Here is a 14,340-nt window from a genome sequence, read left to right on the forward strand (position 1 = left end):
GAGAAGAAAGGGAAATAATGGGAAATTAATCGGAAGACAGGAGAAATTCCTTTTTGTCTTCAGATTCCAGATTCCTATTCCCAGAGAGAGAGAGAGAGAGAGAAGAAGAGGGAGAAGAAGTTTTTTAGAGAGAAGGGAGAGAAGAAGAGAAATGAAAAACCTGAGGAGTCTAAGTCTTTCTCTCGGTTTTTATACAAGATTTTTTAAATTGTTCACTGTAGCGGAGTTTTAAGTGCACAGTAACATCTGGAACTTCGCACTGTTCACTGTAGCGGGAATGAAGCAAACAGTAAGCTTTGGATCGTATGTAACAGTAGTCTTTGGAGCGTATGTTGGAATAGTGCCGATGTAGAAATACGGGTGAAGAGACATGTGCGCTCTCACTTGTGTCCATAGGACCACCCGAAAATACAAAAATTGGGAAATAACAAATATTTACTCTCTTTTTTTTTTAAATACAAAATTGTACATAAAAAAAAATAAGTAAAGTTCGAAAAATACAGCTTTAATGCTTTATTGGAGAGAAAATGCCGAAGCAGTCATCTTCATTTTCATCACCAAGAGAAATAAAAGGTTATGCATCTCCTGAAGTACTTGAAGAGGAACTTGCAACAGATGTCTCTGACCTTGTGGCGAGAAGTTGTTGCATGACATTGAAATATTCTTCTTCAGTCTTGGCGCTGGCAAGGAGAGATTGGGCTTTGGTTTTTTGGCTCAAGAAGGTTTGATGGGCTCTGGATTGTTGAATGGTCGGTTGAAGAAATCCTTTGGCAGAGAGCCAATTTCGAATAAAAATGTCAGTCAATTTTGACTGTTCGTCAAACTTCGACCACCATTTTACTTTGAAGGTTCTTTGTAGGATAATCTGGGCATCTTGAGTGTGGTAATTAAGATTCCACATCCAAACCCAAGGAAGAAAGAAATTTGTACAGAAACAGAAGAAAGGCGAAAACCTTTTTTCTGATTCGGAGGGAGAATAATGGGCTTTGAACAAATTTAAACAGTGGGTGGCATTTGGTGTAAGGATATCCGGAGTTGGGCCAAAATAATTCCACCATTGTTTAAACCAATTAGGAAGGCTTTGCACGGTTATTTTAGAATTAAAGAAAAATAACCATGAATGGGATTTTTTGGGGTTTTGTAAGAAAAATGTGTTGTACCAGGCTTGTTGATAATCCCAGTAGGAGAAAGTCAAACAATGTGGTAAACGCATTTGAAAATTGGAGGGAAATCTTTTTTGATTATGGAGTAGATCACCCCATTGATTTGGGCTCAAAACTTTTAAAATTGTAGCCGTTGAATAAGCCGGCTCAGAATGGGAGTCACTGAGGAAAAAATGTTTGAATTTAACGGATTCAGTGGCTTCCAAAATGCTTTGATAGTAAGGCTGGGGTTTTGTTAAATCCCATGGTTTGAAAAACCAGCCTTTAGGGAAAAACTTTGTAAGGGTTTGAAATGGATCAGAATGGTAAAACCCTTCTTCAATAGTTAAAATATTTTGGGAATGGGTTTTATCAAACCAAACCGAAGTTTTCTGTGTTGGTTGTCAAAGTGATTTATTGTTTAGAGTTTCGTGTTTAAAATCTTGTGTTTTATTTGAAGTTTTGTTTTTGTGGTGAATTTTTACTGGTTGTAAGTCCTGTTTTAGGATAAGGATTCCACTGAGGGCTATAAATCCATACCTGTAGCCATTTTAACCAAACCAAAAATAGACCATAGGGTCTTGACCATGAACCCTCTACTCGGTAGAACATCGTCCTTTTTTAGCTCTTCTTCCGGGAAGACTAGTGATTCAAAGCATGTTGTGAGTTCAGAAGAATTCGTTATTGAGAACTTTGATAAAGCAATTGATTGTTGGGAACTTCCAAAAATTTCCAAAGAAAAGATTTACAAAACAAAAATGCTTGATATTTTAAAACATGATTATATTATAAAGACTGAAGAACGTGATATAACTCTTTCAGAGCCTTTTGAAACAATTTATTTGTTTTCAGAAAAATCTTTAAAGAAATTAAAAGAAAAGAATTTCAAATACATTCACATTGGTCTTATCCAAGTCGGAATAAAGCCTTTAACAAAAGAAGGTCTTGACACTTCCATTTTAGCTGTCTTAAGAGATGGGCGATTCATCTCTTTCGATGATTCATTGCTAAGTAGCATCGAATCTAGTCTCTGTAAAGGTCCAATTTCTTTTGATTGTTATCCTAATATAACAATTTCTCTTAAAGACAAAAATATTTTAAAAAGCATAATTTTACAAATCAAAACCCATAATTATAATATGGTCAAAGGATCTATCCCAGTTGCTTTAATTTTTAAAATTTCATACAAAGCTATAGTCTCTGCGTTTATTACGCAACACAAATTCCAGTCAAAAAGAGATGAAACACTCCTCTTGCAGACTGACTTGTCTAAAGCAAACACCGTAATTCCGAAGCCAATCCAATGGAAAGATGTCAATCTTCCAGAGGAATGGATTCTTGAAGGAGCCGCCCCACCGGCGATTCCAAAACAACTTGAGCCCAATACAGAGTTGCAGAATGTAACTCAGTATTCCGATGGTAAAGTCAAACTATCATTCAGAAGGTCTACCTCATCCACATTTTCTGATAAAGAGTCGTGCTCAAGCATTCCTTCACTAGAAAGGAAATTCACGAAAATACCCTCTGTTATAAATCTCCCTTTTCCAAATACAAAGAGTCAACCTAGGTTTTCTACTTTAGATATACCTAGTACCTCCATTCGATCAGTTGATTATACCACTAGCGTTCCTCATCCGATCTACACTAGTAATCAACATGTACAAAGTCAGGAAGAGAAGGAACCTTCTCCTCCAACATCACCTACGTTTTCTGCAGTTACAGAGAATGTCATTAATGTCATTAAAAAGGAATTTGAATTGGATAAAACTCTTCTGCATAAGAATTTTTATTCTGATTTGAACAAAGAAAGAAGAATTTGGTTCTTTAAACATTTTTTAAATCAAAGAAAAGAAATCCAACAAACTTATTATGAATTTGTGAATCTTCATAAAGTTCATATATTGTTTTTTGATTGGTTCGAAATATATTCTTCTGATAACAACATCAATTACCCTTTTAAAGAATCAAATCCTATTACAATTAGGAAGAAAATTCCTGAATGAAAACTTCTTGATAGTGATAGGACTATAGAGTCTGAACACCCACCTCTTCGGAGTGTAACCGTTGATCACGGTAACCTCCTGTCCAAATTCGAGCTTCACCTTACAAAATTCCAAAACCAAATGATTCTGAGGCAAATTTAAGTAGTATTATCCAACAGAATAATTTCTGTAATACTAACTTAAATACAATCGGAAAGCAATTGACTAGGATAGAAAACCAAATCCAGAAGTCAACCATTACTGTTCCATCAATTTCTCCTATTCCAACAAAATCGGATTCTGACAAAAAGCTTAAGGAACCTATTTTCAAACCCTTTCAGGTTTCGAAAACTAGCCAAAAGCTTGTTCAGGAGTCAAAATCAGATTTTGCTAAAGCCATTAGAGAACAATTAGATAGGATAGAAGCTGCTTCTTCCTCGTCTAGCAAAGTTCAGATAGCCCCTGATACTCCTCAATTTAGCAATATTGGAGTATTAGAACAAGACCAAATGTCTATAGCCTCTTCTGATATAGAAGCTTTCAAAGAAGAACCACCTACTCCCAAAGCAAACAAAATTCATTGGGAATTAGCCCTTCCCACTGTCAAGACTCCACCAGATCTAGCAATAGATAATAGACCAAGTGCATTAAATCAATCCTGATACAATGCATCTTCAGTCTATGAGTGGAATATTGACGGTATGTCCAAGTACAATATCCTAGGATTGTTGCAACAAATGACAATGACAGCCAATGCCTATAAAACCCAAGCAGGAACTTCTGATCGTGCTATATCAGAGATCCTCATTGCTGGTTTTACTGGTCAATTAAAAGGTTGGTGGGTTCATCTTCTCACTAATCAGCAACAATTAGACATTCTAAATTCCATTCAAGTCAATGAAAATGGAACCCCTATTTTTTATGAGTTCAATAATCCAATTCAGGATGTTGTTGCTGTTGAGTGTTAGAAAATGCATATTTATAAAGGAGAAAACCGTCATTTTACATTTCAAGTCTTACTAACAACCCTTACTTTTATGTATTTAACCTTCTTGTGATTTAATTACATGTGTTTTATTTTAATTAAGTATTTTATGTATTTTAGGGGCATTATAGTCATTTCACAATAAAGGAGAGATCAGACGGCAAAACGGACATCACTTTTGAACTCAGGACAGTCGAAAACCTTAAGAGGAGCATAAAAGGAAAAATGGCACTATTCACATGTACGGTACTATTCACGTGTACGGTACTGTATACGTTACTGTTCACGACACTGTTCACATAAACGGATGGTGACGTGGCAGCATATCAGTGGACGAAAAATCTCGCGTACGGTGCATGCATCACACAGGATTATTTTCAACCAAACCGCGTTACTGTTCATCCGGGTCAAACCGTGTTACTGTTCATCCGCGTGGTCAAACCGTGGACTGTTGACTGATGACGTGGCGCAATCCTGAGCGTCCAAACTGTTTTTAATCCGATGGCCATGATTTACTCCATGTATCTATAAAAAGGGGGCCTCTCCCCCTTAATTTGATATCTCTGAATCCATTTTTGGGATCCATTTTCTGTAATTCCCTCTCCATCTTGTATTTTCTTCGTATTTTAATAAATTCCTATTTTGCCCCTAGTTCAATTATGAGTGGCTAATTTTCTTTCAAGCTTGGGTTGAAGGTGAAGTCTCAACATGTGTCATGGGCTTAATTTGGTAAATTTATTTTCTCTTCCCCTCTAGTTTTTGTGGATGTTTTGACTTCTCGTCGACAAATAATAATAATCTTGTCTAGATACCGCCTTGGTTACACCGGCTCTCTAGTATAAGGTTATTATTATTTGGCACGATAAGCCCTTAGAACCATATTGATTAGAGCGTGGTTCATGAGGTGTGGATTCCCCCCTCATGATTTAATTGGCATTAATACGGATTATTTAGCCCATGATGCATGTTGATACGGATTCAGATACCCAAGTACGTCAATTTAATAGATTTTCTCTTCAATTTATTCTCGCCATTTCTATTCCAATTTTAGAATTTATCTTGCCATTTTAATTTAAGTCTTAACATATTCCAAATCATTTCCACCACAAATCCAATCACCCATTTACAAAATTAATTCTACACAATTAAAATCCACCTCCTCGTGGGATCGACACTCGTCACCATTGATCTATACTATAATAGATTCGTGCGCTTGCGAGTACATTAAAATTTACACAACAAGTTTTTGGCGCCGTTGCCGGGGAGGTAAGTAATTTTAATTCATAGAATTAATTTTTGTGAACAATTTCTTTTAATTATTTTCTTGTAATTTTTTTTATTAAAAAAAAAGAAAAAAAAGTGAATCTGCATTTAAAGGTTAGTATTTCTTTTCTTTTTCTCTTCTGTAAAATTCTGTAATTTAATTTTTAATTTATTTTTCTTTGTAATTTTTTTTGTTTATCTTATTAATTTATTTTTAGTTAATTTATTTCACATATTTGTTTTTGTGTATTTTTATAGTAAGGTTATAATAGCGCAATAAGGTTAGTATCGTAATTTCTCCTTCTTCTTTATTTTTATTTGTTTTGTTCCCATCTTTATTTTCATTTTATTTGTTTTGCATGCATGGTCGTAGGTCATTATTACCTAATCTTGAACCTATAGACCTTGAATTAGAAAAAACACTTCGCACACAAAAGCACATTAAAAATAAATTTGAAATGGATTTGCAACCACAAGAGAGGCCATTTAAGGAGTACTTCAGTCCCTTAGCTAATTTGAGCACATCATGCATAAGATACCCAAATGTAGCTGCTAGGAGTTTCGAATTAAAACCTAGTGTGGTAAATTGTCTCCCCACATTTTATGGCCTAGAAAATGAGGATCCATATAATCATCTGAATGATTTTCATGCCATTTGTCAAACTTTTAAATATGAAAATTTTTCAGACGATGATGTTAAACTTAGACTATTCCCATTTTCTTTAAAGGATAGGGCTCGTTCATGGCTTAATACATTGCCTGCTAATAGCATTGCATCATGGGAACAAATGGTTACAAAATTTTTGAATAAATATTTCCCAGTATATAATGTTAGCCTAAAGGGCTGTACATAATGTAATTTTGATGATAACAAACATATGTATTGAGTGATTTAATAAATATTGTATTTCACATTTTCACTAGTTTTTGAAGGATAATATTTATGCAAGTGAATCAAGTGAAATCAAGATTGAAGACACTCAACGGACAACGGCGACATCAAGAATATCGTTTAAAGCTTAACGAACAAATTAGTGCGATAAATTCTTGTAAAGCCGGTATGATTTAATTGATGCATGATTTAGCATTTGAGTAGCTTAAGAGATTAATTTACTTAAATACTTTTCATAAACTAAAATGTTTTGTTTTTATAAAGTAAAGTATTTTGTGGATTTGAGTAAATTGGACTTAAATGCTAAGATTTGAAATCTTTGATTTTAATAAGTATTAAAATTCGGAGTTGGACGTTTTTACAAACATTTGAAATGTTTTGGGCCATACTATAATTTATGAATATTTTGGACTAAAGTGAAAGATTTTGAGAACTTTGAAAAATATAGGTATTATGTTGAAAAGGACCTTTGTGTGAAACAAGAAAATCTTTGGGGCCATATCATAATTTCAGAAAGTTTGAGAAAGACATCTATTTTTATGAAGTTCTGAAATTGGACCTATTTGCAAAGTTTTCTGACGTTTTGGGCCATAGTATAATTATAGAAAGTTTTGGGCTAAAGTGTAATTTTAGTGAACAGTAGTACTGTAGCAAAATTCAAAAATAACGGTAATATTACTGTTCCTGAGCGGCTAGCCGGATAATCAAGCGGCTAACCGCTTGAGCGCTGGAATTTGCCTATAACGGCTAGTTTTTGGGCTTTCACTATAAAAACTCAACTCAAACTTCATTTTAAGAACTAACACAAGCAAATATAAGATCATATAACATATATTGAGCTTCCATTTCGTAAATCATCATTTGTTGAATCATCATTGAGCTATAATTTGTTATTCACTCTTAAAGAGAGTTTTATTGTTGTGAATTTCATTTCTCATCAATTTGTGAGTGTACAAGTGTGGGAAATGTTGAGTGTTAGAAAATGCATATTTATAAAGGAGAAAACCGTCATTTTACATTTCAAGTCTTACTAACAACCCTTACTTTTATGTATTTAACATTCTTATGATTTAATTACGTGTGTTTTATTTTAATTAAGTAATTTATGTATTTTAGGGGCATTATAGTCATTTCACAATAAAGGAGAGATCAGACGGCAAAACGGACATCACTTTTGAACTCAGGACGGTCGAAAACCTTAGGAGGAGCATAAAAGGAAAAATGGCACTATTCACATGTACGGTACTATTCACGTGTACGATACTGTATACGTTACTGTTCACGACACTGTTCACATAGACGGATGATGACGTGGCATTGACCGATGATGTGGCATTGACTGATGAGGTGTCACGATCCTGTTGGACTAAAATTCTTATGTACTGTTGATGGTGACGTGGCAGCATATCAGTGGACGAAAAATCTCGCGTACGGTGCATGCATCACACAGGATTATTTTCAACCAAACCGCGTTACTGTTCATCCGGGTCAAACCGCGTTACTGTTCAAAGTCGGGTCAAACCGTGTTACTGTTCATCCGTGTGGTCAAACCGTGGACTGTTGACTGATGACGTGGCGCAATCCTGAGCGTCCAAACTATTTTTAATCCGATGGCCATGATTTACTCCATGTATCTATAAAAAGGGGGCCTCCCCCCCTAATTTGATATCTCTGAATCCATTTTTGGGATCCATTTTCTGTAATTCCTTTTCCATCTTGTATTTTCTTCGTATTTTAATAAATTTCCATTTTGCCCCTAGTTCAATTATGAGTGGCTAATTTTCTTTCAAGCTTGGGTTGAAGGTGAAGTCTCAACATGTGTCATGGGCTTAATTTGGTAAATTTACTTTCTCTTCCCCTCTAATTTTTGTGGATGTTTTGACTTCTCGTCGACAAATAATACTAATCTTGTCTAGATACCGCCTTGGTTACACCGGCTCTCTAGTATAAGGTTATTATTATTTGGTACGATAAGCCCTTAGCACCATATTGATTAGAGCGTGGTTCATGCGGTGTGGATTCCCCCCTCATGATTTAATTGGTATTAATAAGGAATATTTAGCCCATGATGCATGTTGATACGGATCCAAATACCCAAGTACGTCATTTCAATAGAATCCTCTTCAATTCATTCTCGCCATTTTAATTCCAGTTTTAGAATTTATTCTCGCCATTTTAATTTAAGTTTTAGCATATTCCAAATCATTTCCACCATAATTCCAACCACCCATTTACAAAATTAATTCTATATATAATTAAAATCCACCTCCTCGTGGGATCGACACTCGTCACCATTGATCTACACTACAATAGATTCGTGCGCTTGCGAGTACATTAAAATTTGCACAACAAGTTTTTGGCGCCGTTGCCGGGGAGGTAAGTAATTTTAATTCATAGAATTAATTTTTGTGAATAATTTCTTTTATTTGTTTTCTTGTATTTTTTTTATTATTAAAAAAAAAAGTGAATCTACATTTAAAGGTTAGTATTTCTTTTCTTTTTCTCTTCTTTAAAATTTTGTAATTTAATTTTCCATTTATTTTTCTTTGTAATTTTTTTGTTTATCTTATTAATTTAATTTTTAGTTAATTTCTTTCACGTATTTATTTTTGTGTATTTTTATAGAAAGGTTGTAATAGCGCAATAAGGTTAGTATCGTAATTTCTCCCTCTTCTTTATTTTTATTTGTTTTGTTCCCATCTTTGTTTTTTGTTTTGTTTGCATCTTTATTTTTATTTTATTTATTTTGCATGCGTGGTCGTAGGTCATTATTACCTAATCTTGAACCTATAGACCTTGAATTAGAAAAAACACTTCGCACACACAAACAAGTAAAAAATAAAATGGATTTGCAACCACAGGAGAGGCCATTTAAGGATTATTTCAGTCCTTTAGCAAATTTGAGCACATCATGCATAAGATACCCAAATGTAGCTGCTAGGAGTTTTGAATTAAAACCTAGTGTGTTAAATTGTCTCCCTACATTTTATGGCCTAGAAAATGAGGATCCATATAATCATTTGAATGATTTTCATGCCATTTGTCAAACATTCAAATATGAGAATTTTTCAGATGATGATGTTAAACTTAGACTATTCCTGGCTTAATACATTGCCTGCCAATAGCATTTCATCATGGGAACAAATGGTAACGAAATTTTTGAATAAATATTTCCCAGTGCATAAAACCAATGCTATTCGCAGGGAAATCTCAGAGTTTACTCAGAGAGAGGACGAGCAGTTTTTCGAGACATGGGAGCGATTCAATGGGCTACTCTTGAAGTGTCCACATCATGGGTACGAGAAATGGCACCAATGCCAATACTTTTTGGAGGGATTATTGCCGAATGTGCAAGAATGGCTAATGGCAACAAGTGGAGGAGAGCTAATGTCAAAAAGTGCATCAGAGATTTGGGAATTCTTCCAGCGACAAGCGGATAATTCCCAACAACGGAGTCGATCACTCAGGAATACTAGACGAATTAAGGGAGTAAATGAGGTTCAAATTGGCGAGTCAACTTCGGGAATCAAAGAAGTCAAGGAGATGGTTGAAGGTCTTGCTCGACAAATAGCATCGTTATCGACTGCTAAATCAACAGAACCACATGACCAGGACTCATACTCAGATCAAGCCAATGCCATAGGTGTAATGAGAAAGCCATCAAATTACAACCCATACTCCAACACATATAACCCTGGATGGAGAGACCACCCCAATTTTTCATGGTCTCAAGGATTCCAACAGAATGGACCAGCAGCTCCAGCTCCACCAATGCAACAAATTCCTCAAGTTCCTCAAGCCTCTCAGCCCCCATTTAGACCATACAATCAGAACCAGAACTACTCTCAACCCAGACCATGGGAGGATGCATTCCAAAATTTCAAGAATGTTACTCACTCTACGATTGAACAACAGAACCGCACCATTGATGGACTACGAAATGAATTGAGAGCAGGCTTCAACTCACAAGCTCAATCGGTTTCAAGCCTCGAGAAGATGGTGGGACAACTTGCTTCTTCAGTTCAAACCTTGGCAATGACCGTTGAGAAAGGTAAGTTTCCAAGTCAACCAGTGCCTAATCCTAAAGGAGTACATGAAGCAAGTACCAGTTCACCACAACAGCATGGAGAGGTTAAAGCAGTAATGACCTTGCGAAAAGGAAAAGAAGTCGACAACAAGGTGGAGATGCCAGTAACCAAAGAAAATCAAATTGTACCTGTAAATGTTGACGACTCACCACCGGAGGAGAGAGAAGAAGCCAACCCACGAGAATACGTTCCCAAAGCTCCATTTCCTCAGAGGTTAGCGAAAGGAAAAAAGGAAAAATCTACAGGTGAGATTCTTGAAATCTTCAAACAGGTAAGTGTTAACATCCCTTTGCTTGATGCTATTAAACAAGTTCCATCTTATGCCAAGTTTCTTAAAGACCTTTGTACTAAAAAGAGAAATATGCATGTCCAAAAGAAGGCATTTTTAACAGAAAACGTTAGTTCTATACTCCAACATAAAATTCCTTTAAAATGCAAAGACCCAGGCTCCCCCACTATCTCATGTAGCATAGGGAACCACACAATTGAGAATGCTTTGTTGGATTTAGGAGCTAGTGTAAATTTGTTGCCTTATTCAATATTTGTGAAACTTGGACTTGGAGAATTACACCCAACTCCAGTGGTGTTACAGCTTGCAGATTGGTCCACAAAAATACCTCATGGTATTGTGGAGGACGTGCTTATCCAGGTAGACAAGTTTTATTTTCCTGTTGATTTCATTGTAATTGACACTCAACCAATACAGGATTCAAGGAAGCACATCCCCATTATCCTAGGCCGACCTTTCTTGGCAACTGCGGATGCTCACATTCAATGCAGGACTGGAAATATGCAGTTGTCCTTCGGCAACATGACTATGGAGCTGAACATCTTCAACATTGCCAAACAACCTCACAGTGCAGATGATGGAATTGTTGATGTGGATTTAATTGAAGCATTAGTTGATGATACTTTTGTTTCAAACCTTAGTGATGATCCTTTACAAACATGTTTAACTCACTTTGGTTTGGATTTTGATATTGACAGATCGGTCGATGAGGTCAACGCCCTGCTTGACTCAGCACCATCTATAGACACTAATAAATGGAAGTCAAGAGTTGAGCAACTAGCACCATCAGAGAAGCAACTCATTCCATCATCAGAATCACCACCGAAACCCGAGCTCAAACCATTACCCAACACTTTGGAATATGCGTTTTTGAGAGAAGAAAGCACTTTGCCGGTAATCATCTCATCATCCCTAAATGACGAACAAAAAGGTAAGTTGTTGGATGTTTTAAAAGAGCACAAAGAAGCATTAGGATGGACCATAGCAGACATCAAAGGTATAAATCCAGTAGACTGCATGCATTACATTCACCTTGATGAAAATGCTAAATCTACTAGGGAAATGCAACGTCGGTTAAATCCTAATATGAAAGAAGTTGTTAGAACTGAGGTCCTTAAGCTATTAGATGCAGGTATCATTTACCCAATTTCTGATAGTTCATGGGTCAGTCCTGTACAAGTTGTCCCTAAAAAGTTAGGAGTCACAGTAGTTACCAATGCTGATAATGAATTGATACCCACTAGAGTGACTACAGGATGGCGTGTATGCATTGATTATAGAAAATTGAATTCTGTCACACGTAAAGACCATTTTCCTTTACCATTTATTGATCAAATGCTTGATAGATTAGCAGGCCATGAATTTTATTGCTTTCTAGATGGTTACTCAGGATATAATCAGATTCCCATAGCACCAAAAGATCAAGAGAAAACTACTTTCACTTGCCCTTTTGGCACATTTGCATATAGGAGAATGCCATTTGGATTATGTAATGCACCTGCTACATTTCAACGATGCATGTTGAGCATTTTTTCTGATATGGTTGAACGATTCCTTGAAGTCTTTATGGATGACTTTTCTGTCTTTGGTGACTCGTTTGATCAATGTTTACATCATCTAACACTAGTTCTGCAGAGATGTATCGAGAAGAACTTGGTCTTAAATTGGGAGAAATGCCATTTTATGGTAAAACAAGGTATTGTTCTCGGTCACATCATTTCGAGCAAAGGTATTGAGGTTGACAAAGCCAAGGTGGATCTCATTTCTAATCTTCCTCCACCCAAAACAGTCAGAGAAGTAAGATCTTTCCTTGGGCATGCTGGTTTCTATAGACGTTTCATTAAAGATTTTAGCAAAGTTTCTAGACCCTTATGCAATTTACTTGCTAAGGATGTACCTTTTATCTTTAATGATTCATGTCTTATGGCTTTTGAAAAATTAAAACAGTTGTTGACATCATCACCCATCATTCAGGCCCCGAACTGGAGCTTACCATTTGAACTCATGTGTGATGCATCTGATTATACAGTAGGAGCAGTATTAGGACAAAGAGTTGATCGAATTCCCCATGTTATTTACTATGCTAGTATGACATTGAATGATGCACAGTTAACTATTCAACTACTGAAAAAGAAATGCTAGCAGTAGTGTTTGCATTGGAAAAATTTCGATCTTATCTCATTGGTTGTAAAATAATTATATTCACGGATCATGCTGCTCTTAAATATCTTCTCACAAAGAAAGATGCAAAAGCTAGACTAATTCGTTGGGTGTTACTTTTGCAGGAATTTGACTTGGAATTCAAAGATAAGAAAGGGACAGAAAATGTTGTGGCGGACCATCTCTCTCGTCTCCATTTTGACACAATTATAGAACAATTACCATTAAATGAGTCATTTCCAGATGAACAATTAATGAGTGTGGAAGTATTACCTTGGTATGCTGATATAGTTAATTATCTTGTTACAGGTAAACTTCCAGAGCATTGGACCAAGCAAGACAAGGCTAAATTCTTTGCAGAGATAAAGAATTTCTTTTGGGATGACCCGTATTTGTTCAAGTATTGTGCAGACCAAATTGTTAGACGATGTGTCCCAGAAAGTGAAATTTAGAATATCCTTTCATTCTGCCATGAACAAGCTTGTGGAGGCCATTTCAGTGCTAAGAAGACAGCGACTAAAGTTTTACAATGTGGTTTCTATTGGCCAACACTATTTCGAGACGCTTACACTTTTTGTTCTTCATGTGATAGGTGTCAACGAATGGGGAGCATTACACGAAGGAACATGATGCCACTAAATCCAATTTTAGTGGTTGAGATTTTTGACGTATGGGGTATCGACTTCATGGGACCCTTTCCCCCGTCTTTTGGCCATCAATACATATTGGTTGCTGTTGACTACGTATCAAAATGGGTAGAAGCAATTTCATGTAGGACCAATGATCACAAGGTGGTGATAGCATTTTTTAAAAGCAACATTGTTTCACGCTTTGGATTCCCTCGAGCAATAATCAGTGATGGTGGTGCCCACTTTTGTAACAAAGCATTCAAAGCTCTTTTGACAAAGTATTCAATCACACACAAAGTGGCGACTCCGTATCATCCGCAAACCAGTGGCCAAGTTGAGATCTCCAATCGAGAAATAAAGCACATATTAGAAAAGACGGTGACGCCAGACAGGAAAGATTGGTCATTAAGACTTGATGATGCATTATGGGCATATAGAACGGCTTTCAAGACCCCGATTGGGATGTCACCCTACAGGCTAGTGTATGGAAAAGCTTGCCACCTACCTGTGGAACTCGAGCATCGTGCGTATTGGGCCATCAAGAAATTCAATTTTGACATGCAGCAAGCCAACTCAGAAAGAAGATTACAACTGGCAGAACTTGAAGAAATTCGCAATGATGCATACGAAAATGCCAAGATTTACAAGCAACGAATGAAAGTCTTCCATGATAAGCAAATTATGAGAAAATCGTTCACTCCAGGTCAGAAAGTGCTTTTATTCAATTCTCGCTTGCACATATTCCCAGGTAAGTTACGCTCTCGTTGGTCTGGCCCATTTATTGTTCATACTGTTTTTTCACATGGGGCAATTGAAATTAAGGACCCAAAGAACGGTGTCACGTTTAAAGTTAATGGTCAAAGATTAAAGCCATATCTAGAGTACCAACCACATGAAGAAGACACCGAAA

This window comes from Citrus clementina, unplaced genomic scaffold (assembly GCF_000493195.1).
Source record: "Citrus clementina cultivar Clemenules unplaced genomic scaffold, Citrus_clementina_v1.0 scaffold_5, whole genome shotgun sequence".
In the NCBI taxonomy this organism is placed as follows: domain Eukaryota; kingdom Viridiplantae; phylum Streptophyta; class Magnoliopsida; order Sapindales; family Rutaceae; genus Citrus; species Citrus x clementina.